The sequence below is a fragment of the Phyllobates terribilis genome, unplaced genomic scaffold (genome assembly GCF_046119375.1).
Source record: "Phyllobates terribilis strain yellow unplaced genomic scaffold, ASM4611937v1 Scaffold_22__1_contigs__length_20350403, whole genome shotgun sequence".
Classification (NCBI taxonomy): Eukaryota; Metazoa; Chordata; class Amphibia; order Anura; family Dendrobatidae; genus Phyllobates; species Phyllobates terribilis.
In genome coordinates this window covers 5,829,695-5,851,262 of record NW_027362782.1, presented here as the reverse complement: position 1 = coordinate 5,851,262, position 21,568 = coordinate 5,829,695, and positions in this window count along the sequence as shown.

The window sequence follows — 21,568 nt, the reverse complement described above, 5'->3', positions numbered from 1 at the left end:
CCAAGAGGCATTTAAACCGTCTTGTTAAGCTACTGCGACCAGCACGTCTCTTCCAAGGGGCATTTAAATCGTCTTGTTAAGCTACTGCGACCTGCACGTCTCTTCCAAGGGGCATTTAAACTGTCTTGTTAAGCTACTGCGACCTCCACCTCTCTTCCAAGGGGCATTTAAATAGTCTTGTTAAGCTGCTGCGACCTGCACGTCTCTTCCAAGGGGCATTTAAACCCTCTTGTTAAGCTACTGAGAACTGCACGTCTCTTCCAAGGGGCATTTAAACCGTCTTGTTAAGCTACTGCGACCTGCACATCTCTTCCAAGCAGCATTTAAACCGTCTTGTTAAGCTACTGCGAACTTCACCGCTCTTCCAAAGGGCATTTTAACCGTCTTGTTAAGCTACTGTGACCTCCACTGCACTTCCAAGGGGCATTTAATCCGTCTTGTTAAGCTACTGCGACCTGCACGTCTCTTCCAAGGGGCATTTAAACCGTCTTGTTCAGCTACTGCGAACTGCACGTCTCTTCCAAGGGGCATTTATACTGTCTTGTTAAGCTACTGCGACCTGCACGTCTCTTCCAAGGGGCATTTAAACTGACTTTTTAAGCTACTGTGACCTGCACGTCTCTTCCAAGGGGCATTTAAACCATCTTTTAAGCTACTGCGACCTGCACGTCTCTTCCAAGGGGCATTTAAACCGTCTTGGTAAGCTACAGCGACCTGCAAGCCTCTTCTAAGGGACATTTAAACCCTCTTGTTAAGCTACTGCGACCTGCACGTCTCTTGCATGGGGCTTTTAAACCCTCTTGTTAAGCTACTGTGAACTCCATCGCTCTTCCAGGGGGCATTTTAACCATCTTATTTAGCTACTGCGACCTGCACATCTCTTCCAAGGGGCATTTAAACTGTCTTCTTAAGCTACTGCGACCTCCACCTCTCTTCCAAGGGGCATTTAAACCGTCTTGTTAAGCTACTGCGAACTGCACGTCTTTTGCAAGGGGCATTTAAACCGTCTTGTTAAGCTACTGCGACCTGCACGTCTTTTGCAAGGGGCATTTTTATACCGTCTTGTTAAGCTACTGCGACCTGCACGTCTCTTCCAAGGGGCATTTAAACCGTCTTGTTAAGCTACTACGACCTGCACATCTCTTCCAAGGGGCATTTAAACCGTCTTGTTAAGCTACTGCGACCTTCACCGCTCTTCCAAAGGGCATTTTAACCGTTTTGTTAAGCTACTGCGACCTCCACTGCTCTTCCAAGGGGCATTTAATCCGTCTTTTTAAGCTACTGCAACCTGCACGTCTCTTCCAAGTGGCATTTAAACCCTCTTGTTAAGCTACTGCGAACTGCACCTCTCTTCCAAGGGGCATTTAAACTGTTTTGTTCAGCTACTGCGACCTGCACGTCTCTTCCAAGGGGCATTTAAACCGTCTTGTTAAGCTACTGCGACCTGCACGTCTCTTCCAAGGGGCATTTAAACTATCTTGTTAACCTACTGCAACCTGTACGTCTCTTCCAATGGGCATTTAAACCGTCTTGTTAAGCTGCTGTGACCTGTATGTCTCTTACAAGGTGCATTTAAACCGTCTTGTTAAGCTACTGCGACCTGCACGTCTCTTCCAACGGGCATTTAAACAATCTTGTTAAGCTACTGCGACCTGCACGTCTCTTCCAAGGTGCATTTAAACCGTCTTGTTAAGCTGCTGCGATCTGCACGTCTCTACCAAGGAGCATTTAATCCGTCTTGTTAAGCTATTACGACTTGCAAGTCTCTTCCAACGGGCATTTAAACCGTCTTGTTAAGCTACTGCGACCTGCACATCTCTTCCAAGGGGCATGTAAACCATCTTGTTAAGCTACTACGACCGGCATGTCTTTTCCAAGGGGCATTTAAACCGTCTTGATAAGCTACTGGGACCTCCACCGCACTTCCAAGGGGCATTTAAACCATCTTGTTAAGCTACTGCGACCTGCACGTCTCTTCCAAGGGGCATTTAAACAGTCTTGGTAAGCCACTGCGACCTGCAAGCCTCTTCTAAGGGGCATTTAAACCCTCTTGTTAAGCTACTGCGACCTGCACGTCTCTTGCAAGGGGCATTTAAACCGTCTTGTTAAGCTACTGCCACCTGCACGTCTCTTCCAAGGGGCATTTAAACCGTCTTGTTAAGCTACCGCGACCGGAACGTCTCTTCCAAGGGGCATTTAAACCGTCTTTTTAAGCTACTGCGACCTGCACGTCTCTTCCAAGGGGCATTTAAACTGTCGTGTTAAGCTACTGCGACCTTCACCTCTCTTCCAAGAGGCATTTAAACCATGTTGTTAAGCTACTGCGACCTGCATGTCTCTTTCAAGGGGCATTTTAACCGTCTTGTTAAGCTACTGCGACCAGCACGTCTCTTCCAAGGGTCATTTAAACCGTCTTGTTAAGCTACTGCGACCTGCACATCTCTTCCAAGGGTCATTTAAACCATCTTGTTAAGCTACTGCGACCTGCATGTCTTTTCCAAGGGGTATTTAAATCATCTTGTTAAGCTACTGTGACCTCCACCGCTCTTCCAAGGGGCATTTAAACCATCTTGTTAAGCTACTGCGAACTGCACGTCTCTTCCAAGGGGCATTTAAACCGTCTTGGTAAACTACTGCGACCTGCAAGCCTCTTCTAAGGGGCATTTAAACCCTCTTGATAAGCTACTGCGACCTGCACGTCACTTGCAAGAGGCATTTAAACCATCTTGTTAAGCTACTGCGACCTGCACGTCTCTTCCTAGGGGCATTTAAACCGTCTTGTTAAGCTACTGCAACCTGCATGTCTCTTCCAAGGGGCATTTTAACCATCTTGTTAAGCTACTGTGACCTGCACGTCTCTTCCAAGGGGTATTTAAACTGTCTTGTTAAGCTAATGCAACCTCCACCTCTCTTCCAAGGGGCATTTAAACCGTCTTGTTAAGCTTCTGCGACCAGCACGTCTCTTCCAAGGGGCATTTAAACCGTCTTGTTAAGCTACTGCGACCTGCACGTCTCTTCCAAGGGGCATTTAAACCGTCTTGTTAAGCTACTGCGACCAGCACGTCTCTTCCAAGGGGCATTTAAATCGTCTTGTTAAGCTACTGCGACCTGCACGTCTCTTCCAAGGGGCATTTAAACCGTCTTGTTAAGCTACTGCAACCAGCACGTCTCTTCCAAGGGGCATTTAAACCCTCTTGTTAAGCTACTGTGACCTGCACGTCTCTTCCAAGGGGCATTTAAACCGTCTTGTTAAGCTACTGCGACCTGCACATCTCTTCCAAGGGGCATTTAAACCGTCTTGTTAAGCTACTGCGAAATTCACTGCTCTTCCAAAGGGCATTTTAACCGTCTTGTTAAGCTACTGTGACCTGCAAGCCTCTTCTAAGGGGCATTTAAACCCTCTTGATAAGCTACTGCGACCTGCACGTCACTTGCAAGAGGCATTTAAACCATCTTGTTAAGCTACTGCGACCTGCACGTCTCTTTCTAGGGGCATTTAAACCGTCTTTTTAAGCTACTGCAACCTGCATGTCTCTTCCAAGTGGCATTTAAACCGTCTTGTTAAGCTACTGTGACCTGCAAGTCTCTTCCAAGGGGTGTTTAAACTGTCTTGTTAATCTAATGCGACCTCCACCTCTCTTCCAAGGGGCATTTAAACCGTGTTGTTAAGCTTCTGCGACCAGCACGTCTCTTCCAAGGGGCATTTAAACCGTCTTGTTAAGCTACTGCGACCTGCACGTCTCTTCCAAGGGGCATTTAAACCGTCTTGTTAAGCTACTGCGACCAGCACGTCTCTTCCAAGGGGCATTTAAATCGTCTTGTTAAGCTACTGCGACCTGCACGTCTCTTCCAAGGGGTATTTAAACCGTCTTGTTAAGCTACTGCAACCAGCACGTCTCTTCCAAGGGGCATTTAAACCCTCTTCTTAATCTACTGTGACCTGCACGTCTCTTCCAAGGGGCATTTAAACCGTCTTGTTAAGCTACTGCGACCTGCACATCTCTTCCAAAGGGCATTAAAACCGTCTTGTTAAGCTACTGTGACCTCCGCCGCTCTCCCAAGGGGCATTTAAACCATCTTGTTAAGCTACTGCGACCTGCACGTCTCTTCCAAGGGGCATTTAAACCGTCTTGTTAAGCTACTGCGACCTGCACGACTCTTCCAAGCGGCATTTAAACTATCTTGTTAAGCTACAGCGACCTCCACCTCTCTTCCAAGGGGCATTTAAACCGTCTTGTTAAGCTACTGCGACCTGCACGTCTCATCCAAGGGGCATTTAAACCGTCTTGTTAAGCTACTGCGACCTGCACGTCTCTTCCAAGGGGCATTTAAACCGTCTTGTTAAGCTACTGCGACCTTCACCGCTCTTCCAAAGGGCATTTTGACCGTCTTGTTAAGCTACTGTGACCTGCACGTCTCTACCAAGGTGCATTTAAACCGTCTTGTTAAGCTACTGCGACCTCCACTGCTCTTCCAAGGGGCATTTAATCCGTCTTGTTAAGCTAATGCGACCTGCACGTCTCTTCCAAGGGGCATTTAAACTGTCTTGTTAAGCTACTGCGAACTTCATGTCTATTCCAAGGGGCATTTAAACTGTCTTGCTAAGCTACTGCGACCTGCACGTCTCTTCCAAGGGGCATTTAAACCGTCTTGCTAAGCTACTGCGACCTGCACGTCTCTTCCAAGGGACATTTAAACCATCTTATTAAGCTACTGCGACCTGTACGTCTATTCCAATAGGCATTTAAACCGTCTTGTTAAGCTGCTGCGACCTGTATGTCTCTGCCAAGGGGCATTTGAACCGTCTTGTTAAGCTACTGCGACCTCCACCGCTCTTCCAAGGGGCATTTAAACCATCTTGTTAAGCTACTGCGACCTGCACGTCTCTTCCAAGGGGCATTTAAACAGTCTTGGTAAGCTACTGCGACCTGCAAGCCTCTTCCAAGGGGCATTTAAACCGTCGTGTTAAGCTACTGCGACCTGCACATCTCTTCCAAGGGTCATTTAAACCATCTTGTTAAGCTACTGCGACCTGCATGTCTTTTCCAAGCGGTATTTAAACCATCTTGTTAAGCTACTGTGACCTCCACCGCTCTTCCAAGGGGCATTTAAACCATCTTGTTAAGCTACTGCGAACTGCACGTCTCTTCCAAGGGGCATTTAAACCGTCTTGGTAAACTACTGCGACCTGCAAGCCTCTTCTAAGGGGCATTTAAACCCTCTTGATAAGCTACTGCGACCTGCACGTCACTTGCAAGAGGCATTTAAACCATATTGTTAAGCTACTGCGACCTGCACGTCTCTTCCTAGGGGCATTTAAACCGTCTTGTTAAGCTACTGCAACCTGCATGTCTCTTCCAAGGGGCATTTTACCCATCTTGTTAAGCTACTGTGACCTGCACGTCTCTTCCAAGGGGTATTTAAACTGTCTTGTTACGCTAATGCGACCTCCACCTCTCTTCCAAGGGGCATTTAAACCGTCTTGTTAAGCTTCTGCGACCAGCACGTCTCTTCCAAGGGGCATTTAAACCGTCTTGTTAAGCTACTGCGACCTGCACGTCTCTTCCAAGGGGCATTTAAACCGTCTTGTTAAGCTACTGCAACCAGCACGTCTCTTCCAAGGGGCATTTAAATCGTCTTGTTAAGCTACTGCGACCTGCACGTCTCTTCCAAGGGGCATTTAAACCGTCTTGTTAAGCTACTGCAACCAGCACGTCTCTTCCAAGGGGCATTTAAACCCTCTTGTTAAGCTACTGTGACCTGCACGTCTCTTCCAAGGGGCATTTAAACCGTCTTGTTAAGCTACTGCGACCTGCACATCTCTTCCAAGGGGCATTTAAACCGTCTTGTTAAGTTACTGCGAAATTCACTGCTCTTCCAAAGGGCATTTTAACCGTCTTGTTAAGCTACTGTGACCTGCAAGCCTCTTCTAAGGGGCATTTAAACCCTCTTGATAAGCTACTGCGACCTGCACGTCACTTGCAAGAGGCATTTAAACCATCTTGTTAAGCTACTGCGACCTGCACGTCTCTTCCTAGGGGCATTTAAACCGTCTTGTTAAGCTACTGCAACCTGTATGTCTCTTCCAAGGGGCATTTAAACCGTCTTGTTAAGCTACTGTGACCTGCAAGTCTCTTCCAAGGGGTGTTTAAACTGTCTTGTTAATCTAATGCGACCTCCACCTCTCTTCCAAGGGGCATTTAAACCGTCTTGTTAAGCTTCTGCGACCAGCACGTCTCTTCCAAGGGGCATTTAAACCGTCTTGTTAAGCTACTGCGACCTGCACGTCTCTTCCAAGGGGCATTTAAACCGTCTTGTTAAGCTACTGCGACCAGCACGTCTCTTCCAAGGGGCATTTAAATCGTCTTGTTAAGCTACTGCGACCTGCACGTCTCTTCCAAGGGGAATTTAAACCGTCTTGTTAAGCTACTGCAACCAGCACGTCTCTTCCAAGGGGCATTTAAACCCTCTTCTTAATCTACTGTGACCTGCACGTCTCTTCCAAGGGGCATTTAAACCGTCTTGTTAAGCTACTGCGACCTGCACATCTCTTCCAAGGGGCATTTAAACCGTCTTGTTAAGCTACTGCGAACTTCACCGCTCTTCCAAAGGGCATTTTAACCGTCTTGTTAAGCTACTGTGACCTCCACTGCTCTTCCAAGGGGCATTTAATCCGTCTTGTTAAGCTACTGCGACTTGCACGTCTCTTCCAAGGGTCATTTATACTGTCTTGTTAAGCTACTGCGACCTGCACGTCTCTTCCAAGGTGCATTTAAACTGACTTTTTCAGCTACTGCGACCTGCACGTCTCTTCTAAGGGGCATTTAAACCGTCTTGGTAAGCTACTGCGACCTGCAAGCCTCTTCTAAGGGGCATTTAAACCCTCTTGTTAAGCTACTGCGACCTGCACGTCTCTTGCAAGGGGCTTTTAAACCCTCTTGTTAAGCTACTGTGACCTCCACCGCTCTTCCAAGGGGCATTTTAACCATCCTGTTTAGCTACTGTGACCTGCACGCCTCTTCCAAGGTGCATTTAAACCATCTTGGTAAGCTACTGCGACCTGCAACCCTCTTCTAAGGGGCATTTAAACCCTCTTGTTGAGGTACTGCGACCTGCACGTCTCTTGCAAGGGTCATTTAAACCGTCTTGTTAAGCTACTGCGACCTGCACGTCTCTTCCAAGGAGCATTTAAACCGTCTTGTTAAGCTACTGCGACTTGCGCGTCTCTTCCAAGGGGCATTTAAACCGTCTTGTTAAGCTACTGCGACCTGCACGTCTCTTCCAAGGGGCATTTAAACTGTCTTGTTAAGCTACTGCGACCTCCACCTCTCTTCCAAGGGGCATTTAAACCGTCTTGTTAAGCTACTGCGACCTGCACGTCTCTTGCAAGGGGCATTTAAACTGTCTTGTTAAGCTACTGCGACCTGCACGTCTCTTCAAGGGGCATTTAAACCGTCTTGTTAAGCTACTGCGACCTGCACATCTCTTCCAAGGGGCATTTAAACCGTCTTGTTAAGCTACTGCGACCTTCACCGCTATTCCAAAGGGCATTTTAACCGTCTTGTAAAGCTACTGCGACCTCCACTGCTCTTCCAAGGGGCACTTAATCCGTCTTTTTAAGCTACTGCGACCTGCACGTCTCTTCCAAGTGGCATTTAAACCGTCTTGTTAAGCTACTGCGAACTGCACGTCTCTTCCAAGGGCCATTTAAACTGTCTTGTTAAGCTACTGCGACCTGCACGTCTCTTCCAAGGGGCATTTAAACCGTCTTGTTAAGCTACTGCGACCTGCACGTCTCTTTCAAGGGGCATTTAAACTATCTTGTTAAGCTACTGCAACCTGTACGTCTCTTCCAATGGGCATTTAAACCGTCTTGTTAAGCTGCTGTGACCTATATGTCTCTTCCAAGGGGCATTTAAACCGTCTTGTTAAGCTACTGGGACCTCCACCGCTCTTCCAAGGGGCATTTAAACCATCTTGTTAAGCTACTGTGACCTGCACGTCTCTTCCAAGGGGCATTTAAACCGTCTTGGTAAGCTACTGCGACCTGCGAGCCTCTTCCAAGGGGCATTTAAACCGTCTTATTAAGCTACTGCGACCTGCACATCTCTTCCAAGGGGCATTTAAACCATCTTGTTAAGCATCTACGACCAGCATGTCTTTTCCAAGGGGCATTGAAACCGTCTTGTTAAGCTACTGGGACCTCCAACGCTCTTCCAAGGGGCATTTAAACCATCTTGTTAAGCTACTGCGACCTGCACGTCTCTTCCAAGGGGCATTTAAACCGTCTTGTAAAGCTACTGCGACCTGCACGTCTCTTCCAAGGGGCATTTAAACCATCTTGTTAACCTACTGCGACCTGTACGTCTATTCCAATAGGCATTTAAACCGTCTTGTTAAGCTGCTGCGACCTGTATGTCTCTTCCAAGGGGCATTTTAACCGTCTTGTTAAGCTACTGCGACCTCCACCGCTCTTCCAAGGGGCATTTAAACCATCTTGTTAAGCTACTGCGACCTGCACGTCTCTTCCAAGGGGCATTTAAACAGTCTTGGTAAGCTACTGCGACCTGCAAGCCTCTTCCAAGGGGCATTTAAACCGTCTTGTTAAGCTACTGCGACCTGCACATCTCTTCCAAGGGGTATTTAAACCATCTTGTTAAGCTGCTGCGACCTGCATGTCTTTTCCAAGGGGTATTTAAACGTTCTTGTTAAGCTACTGTGACCTCCACTGCTCTTCCAAGGGGCATTTAAACCATCTTGTTAAGCTACTGCGAACTGCACGTCTCTTCCAAGGGGCATTTAAACTGTCTTGGTAAGCTACTGCGACCTGCAAGCCTCTTCTAAGGGGCATTTAAACTCTCTTGATAAGCTTCTGCGACCTGCACGTCTCTTGCAAGGGGCATTTAAACCATCTTGTTAAGCTACTGCAACCTGCACGTCTCTTCCTAGAGGCATTTAAACCGTCTTGTTAAGCTACTGCAACCTGCATGTCTCTTCCAAGGGGCATTTAAACAGTCTTGCTAAGCTACTGCGACCTGCACGTCTCTTCCAAGGGGCATTTAAACAGTCTTGTTAAGCTAAAGCGACCTACACCTCTCTTCCAAGGGGCATTTAAACCATCTTGTTAAGCTTCTGCGACCAGCACGTCTCTTCCAAGGGGCATTTAAACCGTCTTGTTAAGCTACTGCGACCTGCACATCTCTTCCAAGAGGCATTTAAACCGTCTTGTTAAGCTACTGCGACCAGCACGTCTCTTCCAAGGGGCATTTAAATCGTCTTGTTAAGCTACTGCGACCTGCACGTCTCTTCCAAGGGGCATTTAAACTGTCTTGTTAAGCTACTGCGACCTCCACCTCTCTTCCAAGGGGCATTTAAATAGTCTTGTTAAGCTGCTGCGACCTGCACGTCTCTTCCAAGGGGCATTTAAACCCTCTTGTTAAGCTACTGAGAACTGCACGTCTCTTCCAAGGGGCATTTAAACCGTCTTGTTAAGCTACTGCGACCTGCACATCTCTTCCAAGCAGCATTTAAACCGTCTTGTTAAGCTACTGCGAACTTCACCGCTCTTCCAAAGGGCATTTTAACCGTCTTGTTAAGCTACTGTGACCTCCACTGCACTTCCAAGGGGCATTTAATCCGTCTTGTTAAGCTACTGCGACCTGCACGTCTCTTCCAAGGGGCATTTAAACCGTCTTGTTCAGCTACTGCGAACTGCACGTCTCTTCCAAGGGGCATTTATACTGTCTTGTTAAGCTACTGCGACCTGCACGTCTCTTCCAAGGGGCATTTAAACTGACTTTTTAAGCTACTGTGACCTGCACGTCTCTTCCAAGGGGCATTTAAACCATCTTTTAAGCTACTGCGACCTGCACGTCTCTTCCAAGGGGCATTTAAACCGTCTTGGTAAGCTACAGCGACCTGCAAGCCTCTTCTAAGGGACATTTAAACCCTCTTGTTAAGCTACTGCGACCTGCACGTCTCTTGCATGGGGCTTTTAAACCCTCTTGTTAAGCTACTGTGAACTCCATCGCTCTTCCAGGGGGCATTTTAACCATCTTATTTAGCTACTGCGACCTGCACATCTCTTCCAAGGGGCATTTAAACTGTCTTCTTAAGCTACTGCGACCTCCACCTCTCTTCCAAGGGGCATTTAAACCGTCTTGTTAAGCTACTGCGAACTGCACGTCTTTTGCAAGGGGCATTTAAACCGTCTTGTTAAGCTACTGCGACCTGCACGTCTTTTGCAAGGGGCATTTTTATACCGTCTTGTTAAGCTACTGCGACCTGCACGTCTCTTCCAAGGGGCATTTAAACCGTCTTGTTAAGCTACTGCGACCTGCACATCTCTTCCAAGGGGCATTTAAACCGTCTTGTTAAGCTACTGCGACCTTCACCGCTCTTCCAAAGGGCATTTTAACCGTTTTGTTAAGCTACTGCGACCTCCACTGCTCTTCCAAGGGGCATTTAATCCGTCTTTTTAAGCTACTGCAACCTGCACGTCTCTTCCAAGTGGCATTTAAACCCTCTTGTTAAGCTACTGCGAACTGCACCTCTCTTCCAAGGGGCATTTAAACTGTTTTGTTCAGCTACTGCGACCTGCACGTCTCTTCCAAGGGGCATTTAAACCGTCTTGTTAAGCTACTGCGACCTGCACGTCTCTTCCAAGGGGCATTTAAACTATCTTGTTAACCTACTGCAACCTGTACGTCTCTTCCAATGGGCATTTAAACCGTCTTGTTAAGCTGCTGTGACCTGTATGTCTCTTACAAGGTGCATTTAAACCGTCTTGTTAAGCTACTGCGACCTGCACGTCTCTTCCAACGGGCATTTAAACAATCTTGTTAAGCTACTGCGACCTGCACGTCTCTTCCAAGGTGCATTTAAACCGTCTTGTTAAGCTGCTGCGATCTGCACGTCTCTACCAAGGAGCATTTAATCCGTCTTGTTAAGCTATTACGACTTGCAAGTCTCTTCCAACGGGCATTTAAACCGTCTTGTTAAGCTACTGCGACCTGCACATCTCTTCCAAGGGGCATGTAAACCATCTTGTTAAGCTACTACGACCGGCATGTCTTTTCCAAGGGGCATTTAAACCGTCTTGATAAGCTACTGGGACCTCCACCGCACTTCCAAGGGGCATTTAAACCATCTTGTTAAGCTACTGCGACCTGCACGTCTCTTCCAAGGGGCATTTAAACAGTCTTGGTAAGCCACTGCGACCTGCAAGCCTCTTCTAAGGGGCATTTAAACCCTCTTGTTAAGCTACTGCGACCTGCACGTCTCTTGCAAGGGGCATTTAAACCGTCTTGTTAAGCTACTGCCACCTGCACGTCTCTTCCAAGGGGCATTTAAACCGTCTTGTTAAGCTACCGCGACCGGAACGTCTCTTCCAAGGGGCATTTAAACCGTCTTTTTAAGCTACTGCGACCTGCACGTCTCTTCCAAGGGGCATTTAAACTGTCGTGTTAAGCTACTGCGACCTTCACCTCTCTTCCAAGAGGCATTTAAACCATGTTGTTAAGCTACTGCGACCTGCATGTCTCTTTCAAGGGGCATTTTAACCGTCTTGTTAAGCTACTGCGACCAGCACGTCTCTTCCAAGGGTCATTTAAACCGTCTTGTTAAGCTACTGCGACCTGCACGTCTCTTCCAAGGGGCATTTAAACTGTCTTGTTAAGCTACTGCGACCTCCACCTCTCTTCCAAGGGGCATTTAAACCGTCTTGTTAAGCTACTGCGACCTGCACGTCTCTTCCAAGGGGCATTTAAACTGTCTTGTTAAGCTACTGCGACCTCCACCTCTCTTCCAAGGGGCATTTAAACCGTCTTGTTAAGCTACTGCGACCTGCACTTCTCTTCCAAGGGGCATTTTAACCGTCTTGTTAAGCTACTGCGACCTGCACGTCTCTTCCAAGGGGCATTTAAACCGTCTTGTTAAGCTACTGCGACCTTCACCGCTCTTCCAAAGGGCATTTAATCCATCTTGTTAAGCTACTGCAAACTGCACGTCTCTTCCAATGGGCATTTAAACCGCCTTGTTAAGCAACTGCGAACTGCACGTCTCTTCCAAGGGGCATTTAAACTGTCTTGTTAAGCTACTGCGACCTGCACGTCTCTTACAAGGGGCATTTAAACCATCTTGTTAAGCTACTGCGACCTGCACGTCTCTTCCAAGGGGCATTTAAACCATCTTGTTAAGCTACTTCGACCTGTACGTCTCTTCCAATGGGCATTTAAACCGTCTTGTTAAGCTGCTGCGACCTGTATGTCTCTTCCAAGGGGCATTTAAACCGTCTTGTTAAGCTACTGCGACCTCCACCGCTCTTCCAAGGGGCATTTAAACCGTCTTGTTAAGCTACTGCGACCTGCACGTCTCTTCCAAGGGGCATTTAAACCTTCTTGGTATGCTACTGGGACCTGCAAGCCTCTTCCAAGGGGCATTTAAACCTTTTTGTTAAGCTACTGCGACCTGCACATCTCTTCCAAGGGGCATTTAAATCATCTTGTTAAGCTACTGCTACCTGCATGTCTTTTCCAAGGGGCATTTAAACCGTCTTGTTAAGCTACTGCGACCTCCACCGCTCTTCCAAGGGGCATTTAAACCGTCTGGTTAAGCTACTGCGACCTGCACGTCTCTTCCAAGGGGCATTTAAACCATCTTGGTAAGCTACTGCGACCTGCAAGCCTCTTCTAAGGGGTATTTAAACCCTCTTGTTACGCTACTGCGACCTGCACGTCTCTTGCAAGGGGCATTTAAACCGTCTTGTTAAGCTACTGTGACCTGCACGTCTCTTCTAAGGGGCATTTAAACCGTCTTGTTAAGCTAATGCGACCTGCTCGTCTCTTCCAAGGGGCATTTAAACTGTCTTGTTAAGGTACTGCGACCTCCACCTCTCTTCCAAGGGGCATTTAAACCGTCTTGTTAAGCTACTGCGACCTGCACGTCTCTTCCAAGGGGCATTTAAACCATCTTGTTAAGCTACTGCGACCTGGACGTCTCTTCCAAGGGGCATTTAAACCGTCTTGTTAAGCTACTGCGACCTTCACCGCTCTTACAAAGGTCATTTAATCCGTCTTGTTAAGCTACTGCGACCTGCACTTCTCTTCCAAGGGGCATTTAAACCGTCTTGTTAAGCTACTGCGACCTTCACCGCTCTTACAAAGGGCATTTAATACGTCTTGTTAAGCTACTGCGACCTGCACGTCTCTTCCAAGGGGCATTTAAACCATCTTGTTAAGCTACTGCGACCTGCACGTCTCTTCCAAGGGGCATTTAAACCATCTTGTTAAGCTACTGCGACCTGTACGTCTCTTCCAATGGGCATTTAAACAGTCTTGTTAAGCTGCTGCGACCTGTATGTCTCTTCCAAGGGGCATTTAAACCGTCTTGTTAAGCTACTGCGACCTCCACCTCTCTTCCAAGGGGCATTTATACCGTCTTGTTAAGCTTCTGCGACCTGCACGTCTCTTCCAAGGGGCATTTAAACCATCTTGGTAAGCTACTGCGACCTGAAAGCCTCTTCCAAGCGGCATTTAAACCGTCTTGTTAAGCTACTGCGACCTGCACATCTCTTCCAAGGGGCATTTAAACCATCTTGTTAAGGTACTGCGACCTGCATGTCTTTTCCAAGGGGCATTTAAACCGTCTTGTTAAGCTACTGCGACCTGCATGTCTCTTGCAAGGGGCATTTAAACCGTCTTGTTAAGCTACTGCGACCTGCACGTCTCTTCCAAGGGGCATTTAAACCGTCTTGTTAAGCTACTGCGACCTTCACCGCTCTTCCAAAGGGCATTTAATCCGTCTTGTTAAGCTACTGCGAACTGCACGTCTCTTCCAAGGGGCATTTAAACCGCCTTGTTAAGCTACTGCGAACTGCACGTCTCTTCCAAGGGGCATTTAAACTGTCTTGTTAAGCTACTGCGACCTGCACGTCTCTTACAAGGGGCATTTAAACCATCTTGTTAAGCTACTGCGACCTGCACGTCTCTTCCAAGGGGCATTTAAACCATCTTGTTAAGCTACTGCGACCTGCACCTCTCTTCCAAGGGGCATTTAATCCGTCTTGTTAAGCTACTTCGACCTGTACGTCTCTTCCAATGGGCATTTAAACCGTCTTGTTAAGCTGCTGCGACCTGTATGTCTCTTCCAAGGGGCATTTAAACCGTCTTTTTAAGCTACTGCGACATCCACGTCTCTTCCAAGGGGCATTTAAACCGTCTTGTTAAGCTACTGCGACCTGCAGGTCTCTTCCAAGGGGCATTTAAACCATCTTGTTAAGCTACTGCGACCTGCACGTCTCTTCCAAGGGGCATTTAAACCGTCTTGGTAAGCTACTGCGACCTGCAAGCCTCTTCTAAGGGGCATTTAAACCCTCTTGTTAAGCTACTGCGACCTGCACGTCTCTTGCAAGGGGCATTTAAACCGTCTTGTTAAGCTACTGTGACCTGCACGTCTCTTCTAAGGGGCATTTAAACCGTCTTGTTAAGCTACTGCGACCTGCACGTCTCTTTCAAGGGGCATTTAAACCGTCTTGTTAAGCTAATGCGACCTGCTCGTCTCTTCCAAGGGGCATTTAAACTGTCTTGTTAAGCTACTGCGACCTCCACCTCTCTTCCAAGGGGAATTTAAACCGTCTTGTTAAGCTACTGCGACCTGCACGTCTCTTCCAAGGGGCATTTAAACCATCTTGTTAAGCTACTGCGACCTGCACGTCTCTTCCAAGGGGCATTTAAACCGTCCTGTTAAGCTACTGCGACCTGCACATCTCTACCAAGGGGCATTTAAACCATCTTGTTAAGCTACTGCGACCTTCACCGCTCTTCCAAAGGGCATTTTAACCATCTTGTTAAGCTACTGTGACCCGCACGTCTCTACCAAGGGGCATTTAAACCGTCTTGTTAAGCTACTGCAACCTCCACTGCTCTTCCAAGGGGCATTTAAACCGTCTTGTTAAGCTACTGCGACCTGCACGTCTCTTCCAAGGGGCATTTAAACCATCTTGTTAAGCTACTGCGACCTGCACGTCTCTTCCAAGGGGCATTTAAACCGTCTTGTTAAGCTACTGCGACCTCCACCTCTCTTCCAAGGGGCATTTAAACCGTCTTGTTAAGCTACTGCGACCTGCACGTCTCTTCCAAGGGGCATTTAATCCGTCTTGTTAAGCTACTGCGACCTGCACGTCTCTTCCAAGGGGCATTTAAACCGTCTTGTTAAGCTACTGCGACCTGCATGTCTCTTCCAAGTGGCATTTAATCCGTCTTGTTAAGCTACTGCGACCTGCACGTCTCTTCCAATGGGCATTTAAACCGTCTTGTTAAGCTGCTTCGACCTGTATGTCTCTTCCAAGGGGCAATTAAACCATCTTGTTAAGTTACTGCGACCTCCACCGCTCTTTCAAGGGGCATTTAAACCGTCTTGTTAAGCTACTGCGACCTGCACGCCTCTTCTAAGGGGCATTTAAACCGTCTTGTTAAGCTACTGCGACCTGCACGTCTCTTTCAAGGGGCATTTAAACCGTCTTGTTAAGCTACTGCTACCTGCATGTCTTTTCCAAGGGGCATTTAAACCGTCTTGTTAAGCTACTGTGACCTCCACCGCTCTTCCAAGGGGCATTTAAACCATCTTGTTAAGCTACTGCGACCTGCACGTCTCTTCCAAGGGGCATTTAAACCGTCTTGGTAAGCTACTGCGACCTGCAAGCCTCTTCTAAGGGGCATTTAAACCCTCTTGTTAAGCTACTGAGACCTGCACGTCTCTTGAAAGGGGCATTTAAACCGTCTTGTTAAGCTACTGCCACATGCACGTCTCTTTCAAGGGGCATTTAAACCGTCTTGTTAAGCTAATGCGTACTGCACGTCTCTTCCAAGGGGCATTTAAACTGTCTTGTTAAGCTACTGCGACCTGCACTTCTCTTCCAAGGGGCATTTTAACTGTCTTGTTAAGCTACTGCGACCTGCACGTCTCTTCCAAGGAGCATTTAAACCATCTTGTTAAGCTACTGCGACCTTCACCGCTCTTCCAAAGGGCATTTAATCCGTCTTGTTAAGCTACTGCGAACTGCACGTCTCTTCCAAGGGGCATTTAAACCGCCTTGTTAAGCTACTGCGAACTGCACGTCTCTTCCAAGGGGCATTTAAACCGTCTTGTTAAGCTACTGCGACCTGCACGTCTCTTCCAAGGGGCATTTAAACCATCTTGTTAAGCTACTGCGACCTGCACGTCTCTTCCAAGGGGCATTTAAACCGTCCTGTTAAGCTACTGCGACCTGCACATCTCTTCCAAGGGGCATTTAAACCATCTTGTTAAGCTACTGCGACCTTCACCGCTCTTCCAAAGGGCATTTTAACCATCTTGTTAAGCTACTGTGACCCGCACGTCTCTACCAAGGGGCATTTAAACCATTTTGTTAAGCTACTGCAACCTCCACTGCTCTTCTAAGGGGCATTTAAACCGTCTTGTTAAGCTACTGCGACCTGCACGTCTCTTCCAAGGGGCATTTAAACCATCTTGTTAAGCTACTGCGACCTGCACGTCTCTTCCAAGGGGCATTTAAACTGTCTTGTTAAGCTACTGCGACCTCCACCTCTCTTCCAAGGGGCATTTAAACAGTCTTGTTAAGCTACTGCGACCTGCACGTCTCTTCCAAGGGGCATTTAAACCGTCTTGGTAAGCTACTGCGACCTGCAAGCCTCTTCTAAGGGGCATTTAAACCCTCTTGTTAAGCTACTGCGACCTGCACGTCTCTTGCAAGGGGCATTTAAACCGTCTTGTTAAGCTACTGTGACCTGCACGTCTCTTCTAAGGGGCATTTAAACCGTCTTGTTAAGCTACTGCGACCTGCACGTCTCTTTCAAGGGGCATTTAAACCGTCTTGTTAAGCTAATGCGACCTGCTCGTCTCTTCCAAGGGGCATTTAAACTGTCTTGTTAAGCTACTGCGACCTCCACCTCTCTTCCAAGGGGAATTTAAACCGTCTTGTTAAGCTACTGCGACCTGCACGTCTCTTCCAAGGGGCATTTAAACCATCTTGTTAAGCTACTGCGACCTGCACGTCTCTTCCAAGGGGCATTTAAACCGTCCTGTTAAGCTACTGCGACCTGCACATCTCTACCAAGGGGCATTTAAACCATCTTGTTAAGCTACTGCGACCTTCACCGCTCTTCCAAAGGGCATTTTAACCATCTTGTTAAGCTACTGTGACCCGCACGTCTCTACCAAGGGGCATTTAAACCGTCTTGTTAAGCTACTGCAACCTCCACTGCTCTTCCAAGGGGCATTTAAACCGTCTTGTTAAGCTACTGCGACCTGCACGTCTCTTCCAAGGGGCATTTAAACCATCTTGTTAAGCTACTGCGACCTGCACGTCTCTTCCAAGGGGCATTTAAACCGTCTTGTTAAGCTACTGCGACCTCCACCTCTCTTCCAAAGGGCATTTAAACCGTCTTGTTAAGCTACTGCGACCTGCACGTCTCTTCCAAGGGGCATTTAAACCGTCTTGTTAAGCTACTGCGACCTGCACGTCTCTTCCAAGTGGCATTTAATCCGTCTTGTTAAGCTACTGCGACCTGCACGTCTCTTCCTATGGGCATTTAAACCGTCTTGTTAAGCTGCTTCGACCTGTATGTCTCTTCCAAGGGGCATTTAAACCATCTTGTTAAGTTACTGCGACCTCCACCGCTCTTTCAAGGGGCATTTAAACCGTCTTGCTAAGCAACTGCGACCTGCACGCCTCTTCTAAGGGGCATTTAAACTGTCTTGTTAAGCTACTGCGACCTGCACGTCTCTTTCAAGGGGCATTTAAACCGTCTTGTTAAGCTACTGCTACCTGCATGTCTATTCCAAGGGGCATTTAAACCGTCTTGTTAAGCTACTGTGACCTCCACCGCTCTTCCAAGGGGCATTTAAACCATCTTGTTAAGCTACTGCGACCTGCACGTCTCTTCCAAGGGGCATTTAAACCGTCTTGGTAAGCTACTGCGACCTGCAAGCCTCTTCTAAGGGGCATTTAAACCCTCTTGTTAAGCTACTGAGACCTGCACGTCTCTTGCAAGGGGCATTTAAACCGTCTTGTTAAGCTACTGCCACATGCATGTCTCTTTCAAGGGGCATTTAAACCGTCTTGTTAAGCTAATGCGAACTGCACGTCTCTTCCAAGGGGCATTTAAACTGTCTTGTTAAGCTACTGCGACCTGCACTTCTCTTCCAAGGGGCATTTTAACTGTCTTGTTAAGCTACTGCGACCTGCACGTCTCTTCCAAGGAGCATTTAAACCATCTTGTTAAGCTACTGCGACCTTCACCGCTCTTCCAAAGGGCATTTAATCCGTCTTGTTAAGCTACTGCGAACTGCACGTCTCTTCCAAGGGGCATTTAAACCGCCTTGTTAAGCTACTGCGAACTGCACGTCTCTTCCAAGGGGCATTTAAACTGTCTTGTTAAGCTACTGCGACCTGCACGTCTCTTACAAGGGGAATTTAAACCATCTTGTTAAGCTACTGCGACCTGCACGTCTCTTCCAAGGGGCATTTAAACCATCTTGTTAAGCTACTGCGACCTGCACGTCTCTTCCAAGGGGCATTTAAACCATCTTGTTACGCTACTTCGACCTGTACGTCTCTTCCAATGGGCATTTAAACCGTCTTGTTAAGCTGCTGCGACCTTTATGTCTCTTCCAAGGGGCATTTAAACCGTCTTTTTAAGCTACTGCGACCTCCACCGCTCTTCCAAGGGGCATTTAAACCGTCTTGTTAAGCTACTGCAACCTACACGTCTCTTCCAAGGGGCATTTAAACCTTCTTGGTATGCTACTGCGACCTGCAAGCCTCTTCCAAGGGGCATTTAAACCGTCTTGTTAAGCTACTGCGACCTGCACATCTCTTCCAAGGGGCATTTAAACCATCTTGTTAAGCTACTGCTACCTGCATGTCTTTTCCAAGGGGCATTTAAACCGTCTTGTTAAGCTACTGTGACCTCCACGCTCTTCCAAGGGGCATTTAAACAGTCTTGTTAAGCCACTGCGACCTGCACGTCTCTTCCAAGGGGCATTTAAACCATCTTGGTAAGCTACTGCGACCTGCAAGCCTCTTCTAAGGGGCATTTAAACCCTCTTGTTAAGCTACTGCGACCTGCACGTCTCTTGCAAGGGGCATTTAAACCGTCTTGTTAAGCTACTGTGACCTGCACGTCTCTTCTAAGGGGCATTTAAACCGTCTTGTTAAGCTACTGCGACCTGCACGTCTCTTTCAAGGGGCATTTAAACCGTCTTGTTAAGCTAATGCGACCTGCTCGTCTCTTCCAAGGGGCATTTAAACTGTCTTGTTAAGCTACTGCGACCTCCACCTCTCTTCCAAGGGGCATTTAAACCGTCTTGTTAAGCTACTGCGACCTGCACGTCTCTTCCAAGGGGCATTTAAACCATCTTGTTAAGCTACTGCGACCTGCACGTCTCTTCCAAGGGGCACTTAAACCGTCCTGTTAAGCTACTGCGACCTGCACATCTCTTCCAAGGGGCATTTAAACCATCTTGTTAAGCTACTGCGACCTTCACCGCTCTTCCAAAGGGCATTTTAACCATCTTGTTAAGCTACTGTGACCCGCACGTCTCTACCAAGGGGCATTTAAACCGTCTTGTTAAGCTACTGCAACCTCCACTGCTCTTCCAAGGGGCATTTAAACCATCTTGTTAAGCTACTGCGACCTGCACGTCTCTTCCAAGGGGCATTTAAACTGTCTTGTTAAGCTACTGCGACCTCCACCTCTCTTTCAAGGGGCATTTAAACCGTCTTGTTAAGCTACTGCTACCTGCATGTCTTTTCCAAGGGGCATTTAAACCATCTTGTTAAGCTACTGTGACCTCCACCGCTCTTCCAAGGGGCATTTAAACCATCTTGTTAAGCTACTGCGACCTGCACGTCTCTTCCAAGGGGCATTTAAACCGTCTTGGTAAGCTTCTGCGACCTGCAAGCCTCTTCTAAGGGGCATTTAAACCCTCTTGTTAAGCTACTGAGACCTGCACGTCTCTTGCAAGGGGCATTTAAACCGTCTTGTTAAGCTACTGCCACCTGCACGTCTCTTTCAAGGGGCATTTAAACCGTCTTGTTAAGCTAATGCGAACTGCACGTCTCTTCCAAGGGGCATTTAAACTGTCTTGTTAAGCTACTGCGACCTGCACTTCTCTTCCAAGGGGCATTTTAACCGTCTTGTTAAGCTACTGCGACCTGCACGTCTCTTCCAAGGGGCATTTAAACCGTCTTGTTAAGCTACTGCGACCTTCACCGCTCTTCCAAAGGGCATTTAATCCGTCTTGTTAAGCTACTGCGAACTGCACGTCTCTTCCAAGGGGCATTTAAACCGCCTTGTTAAGCTACTGCGAACTGCAGGTCTCTTCCAAGGGGCATTTAAACTGTCTTGTTAAGCTACTGCGACCTGCACTTCTCTTCCAAGGGGCATTTTAACTGTCTTGTTAAGCTACTGCGACCTGCACGTCTCTTCCAAGGAGCATTTAAACCATCTTGTTAAGCTACTGCGACCTTCACCGCTCTTCCAAAGGGCATTTAATCCGTCTTGTTAAGCTACTGCGAACTGCACGTCTCTTCCAAGGGGCATTTAAACCGCCTTGTTAAGCTACTGCGAACTGCACGTCTCTTCCAAGGGGCATTTAAACTGTCTTGTTAAGCTACTGCGACCTGCACGTCTCTTACAAGGGGAATTTAAACCATCTTGTTAAGCTACTGCGACCTGCACGTCTCTTCCAAGGGGCATTTAAACCATCTTGTTAAGCTACTGCGACCTGCACGTCTCTTCCAAGGGGCATTTAAACCATCTTGTTACGCTACTTCGACCTGTACGTCTCTTCCAATGGGCATTTAAACCGTCTTGTTAAGCTGCTGCGACCTTTATGTCTCTTCCAAGGGGCATTTAAACCGTCTTTTTAAGCTACTGCGACCTCCACCGCTCTTCCAAGGGGCATTTAAACCGTCTTGTTAAGCTACTGCAACCTACACGTCTCTTCCAAGGGGCATTTAAACCTTCTTGGTATGCTACTGCGACCTGCAAGCCTCTTCCAAGGGGCATTTAAACCGTCTTGTTAAGCTACTGCGACCTGCACATCTCTTCCAAGGGGCATTTAAACCATCTTGTTAAGCTACTGCTACCTGCATGTCTTTTCCAAGGGGCATTTAAACCGTCTTGTTAAGCTACTGTGACCTCCACGCTCTTCCAAGGGGCATTTAAACAGTCTTGTTAAGCTACTGCGACCTGCACGTCTCTTCCAAGGGGCATTTAAACCATCTTGGTAAGCTACTGCGACCTGCAAGCCTCTTCTAAGGGGCATTTAAACCCTCTTGTTAAGCTACTGCGACCTGCACGTCTCTTGCAAGGGGCATTTAAACCGTCTTGTTAAGCTACTGTGACCTGCACGTCTCTTCTAAGGGGCATTTAAACCGTCTTGTTAAGCTACTGCGACCTGCACGTCTCTTTCAAGGGGCATTTAAACCGTCTTGTTAAGCTAATGCGACCTGCTCGTCTCTTCCAAGGGGCATTTAAACTGTCTTGTTAAGCTACTGCGACCT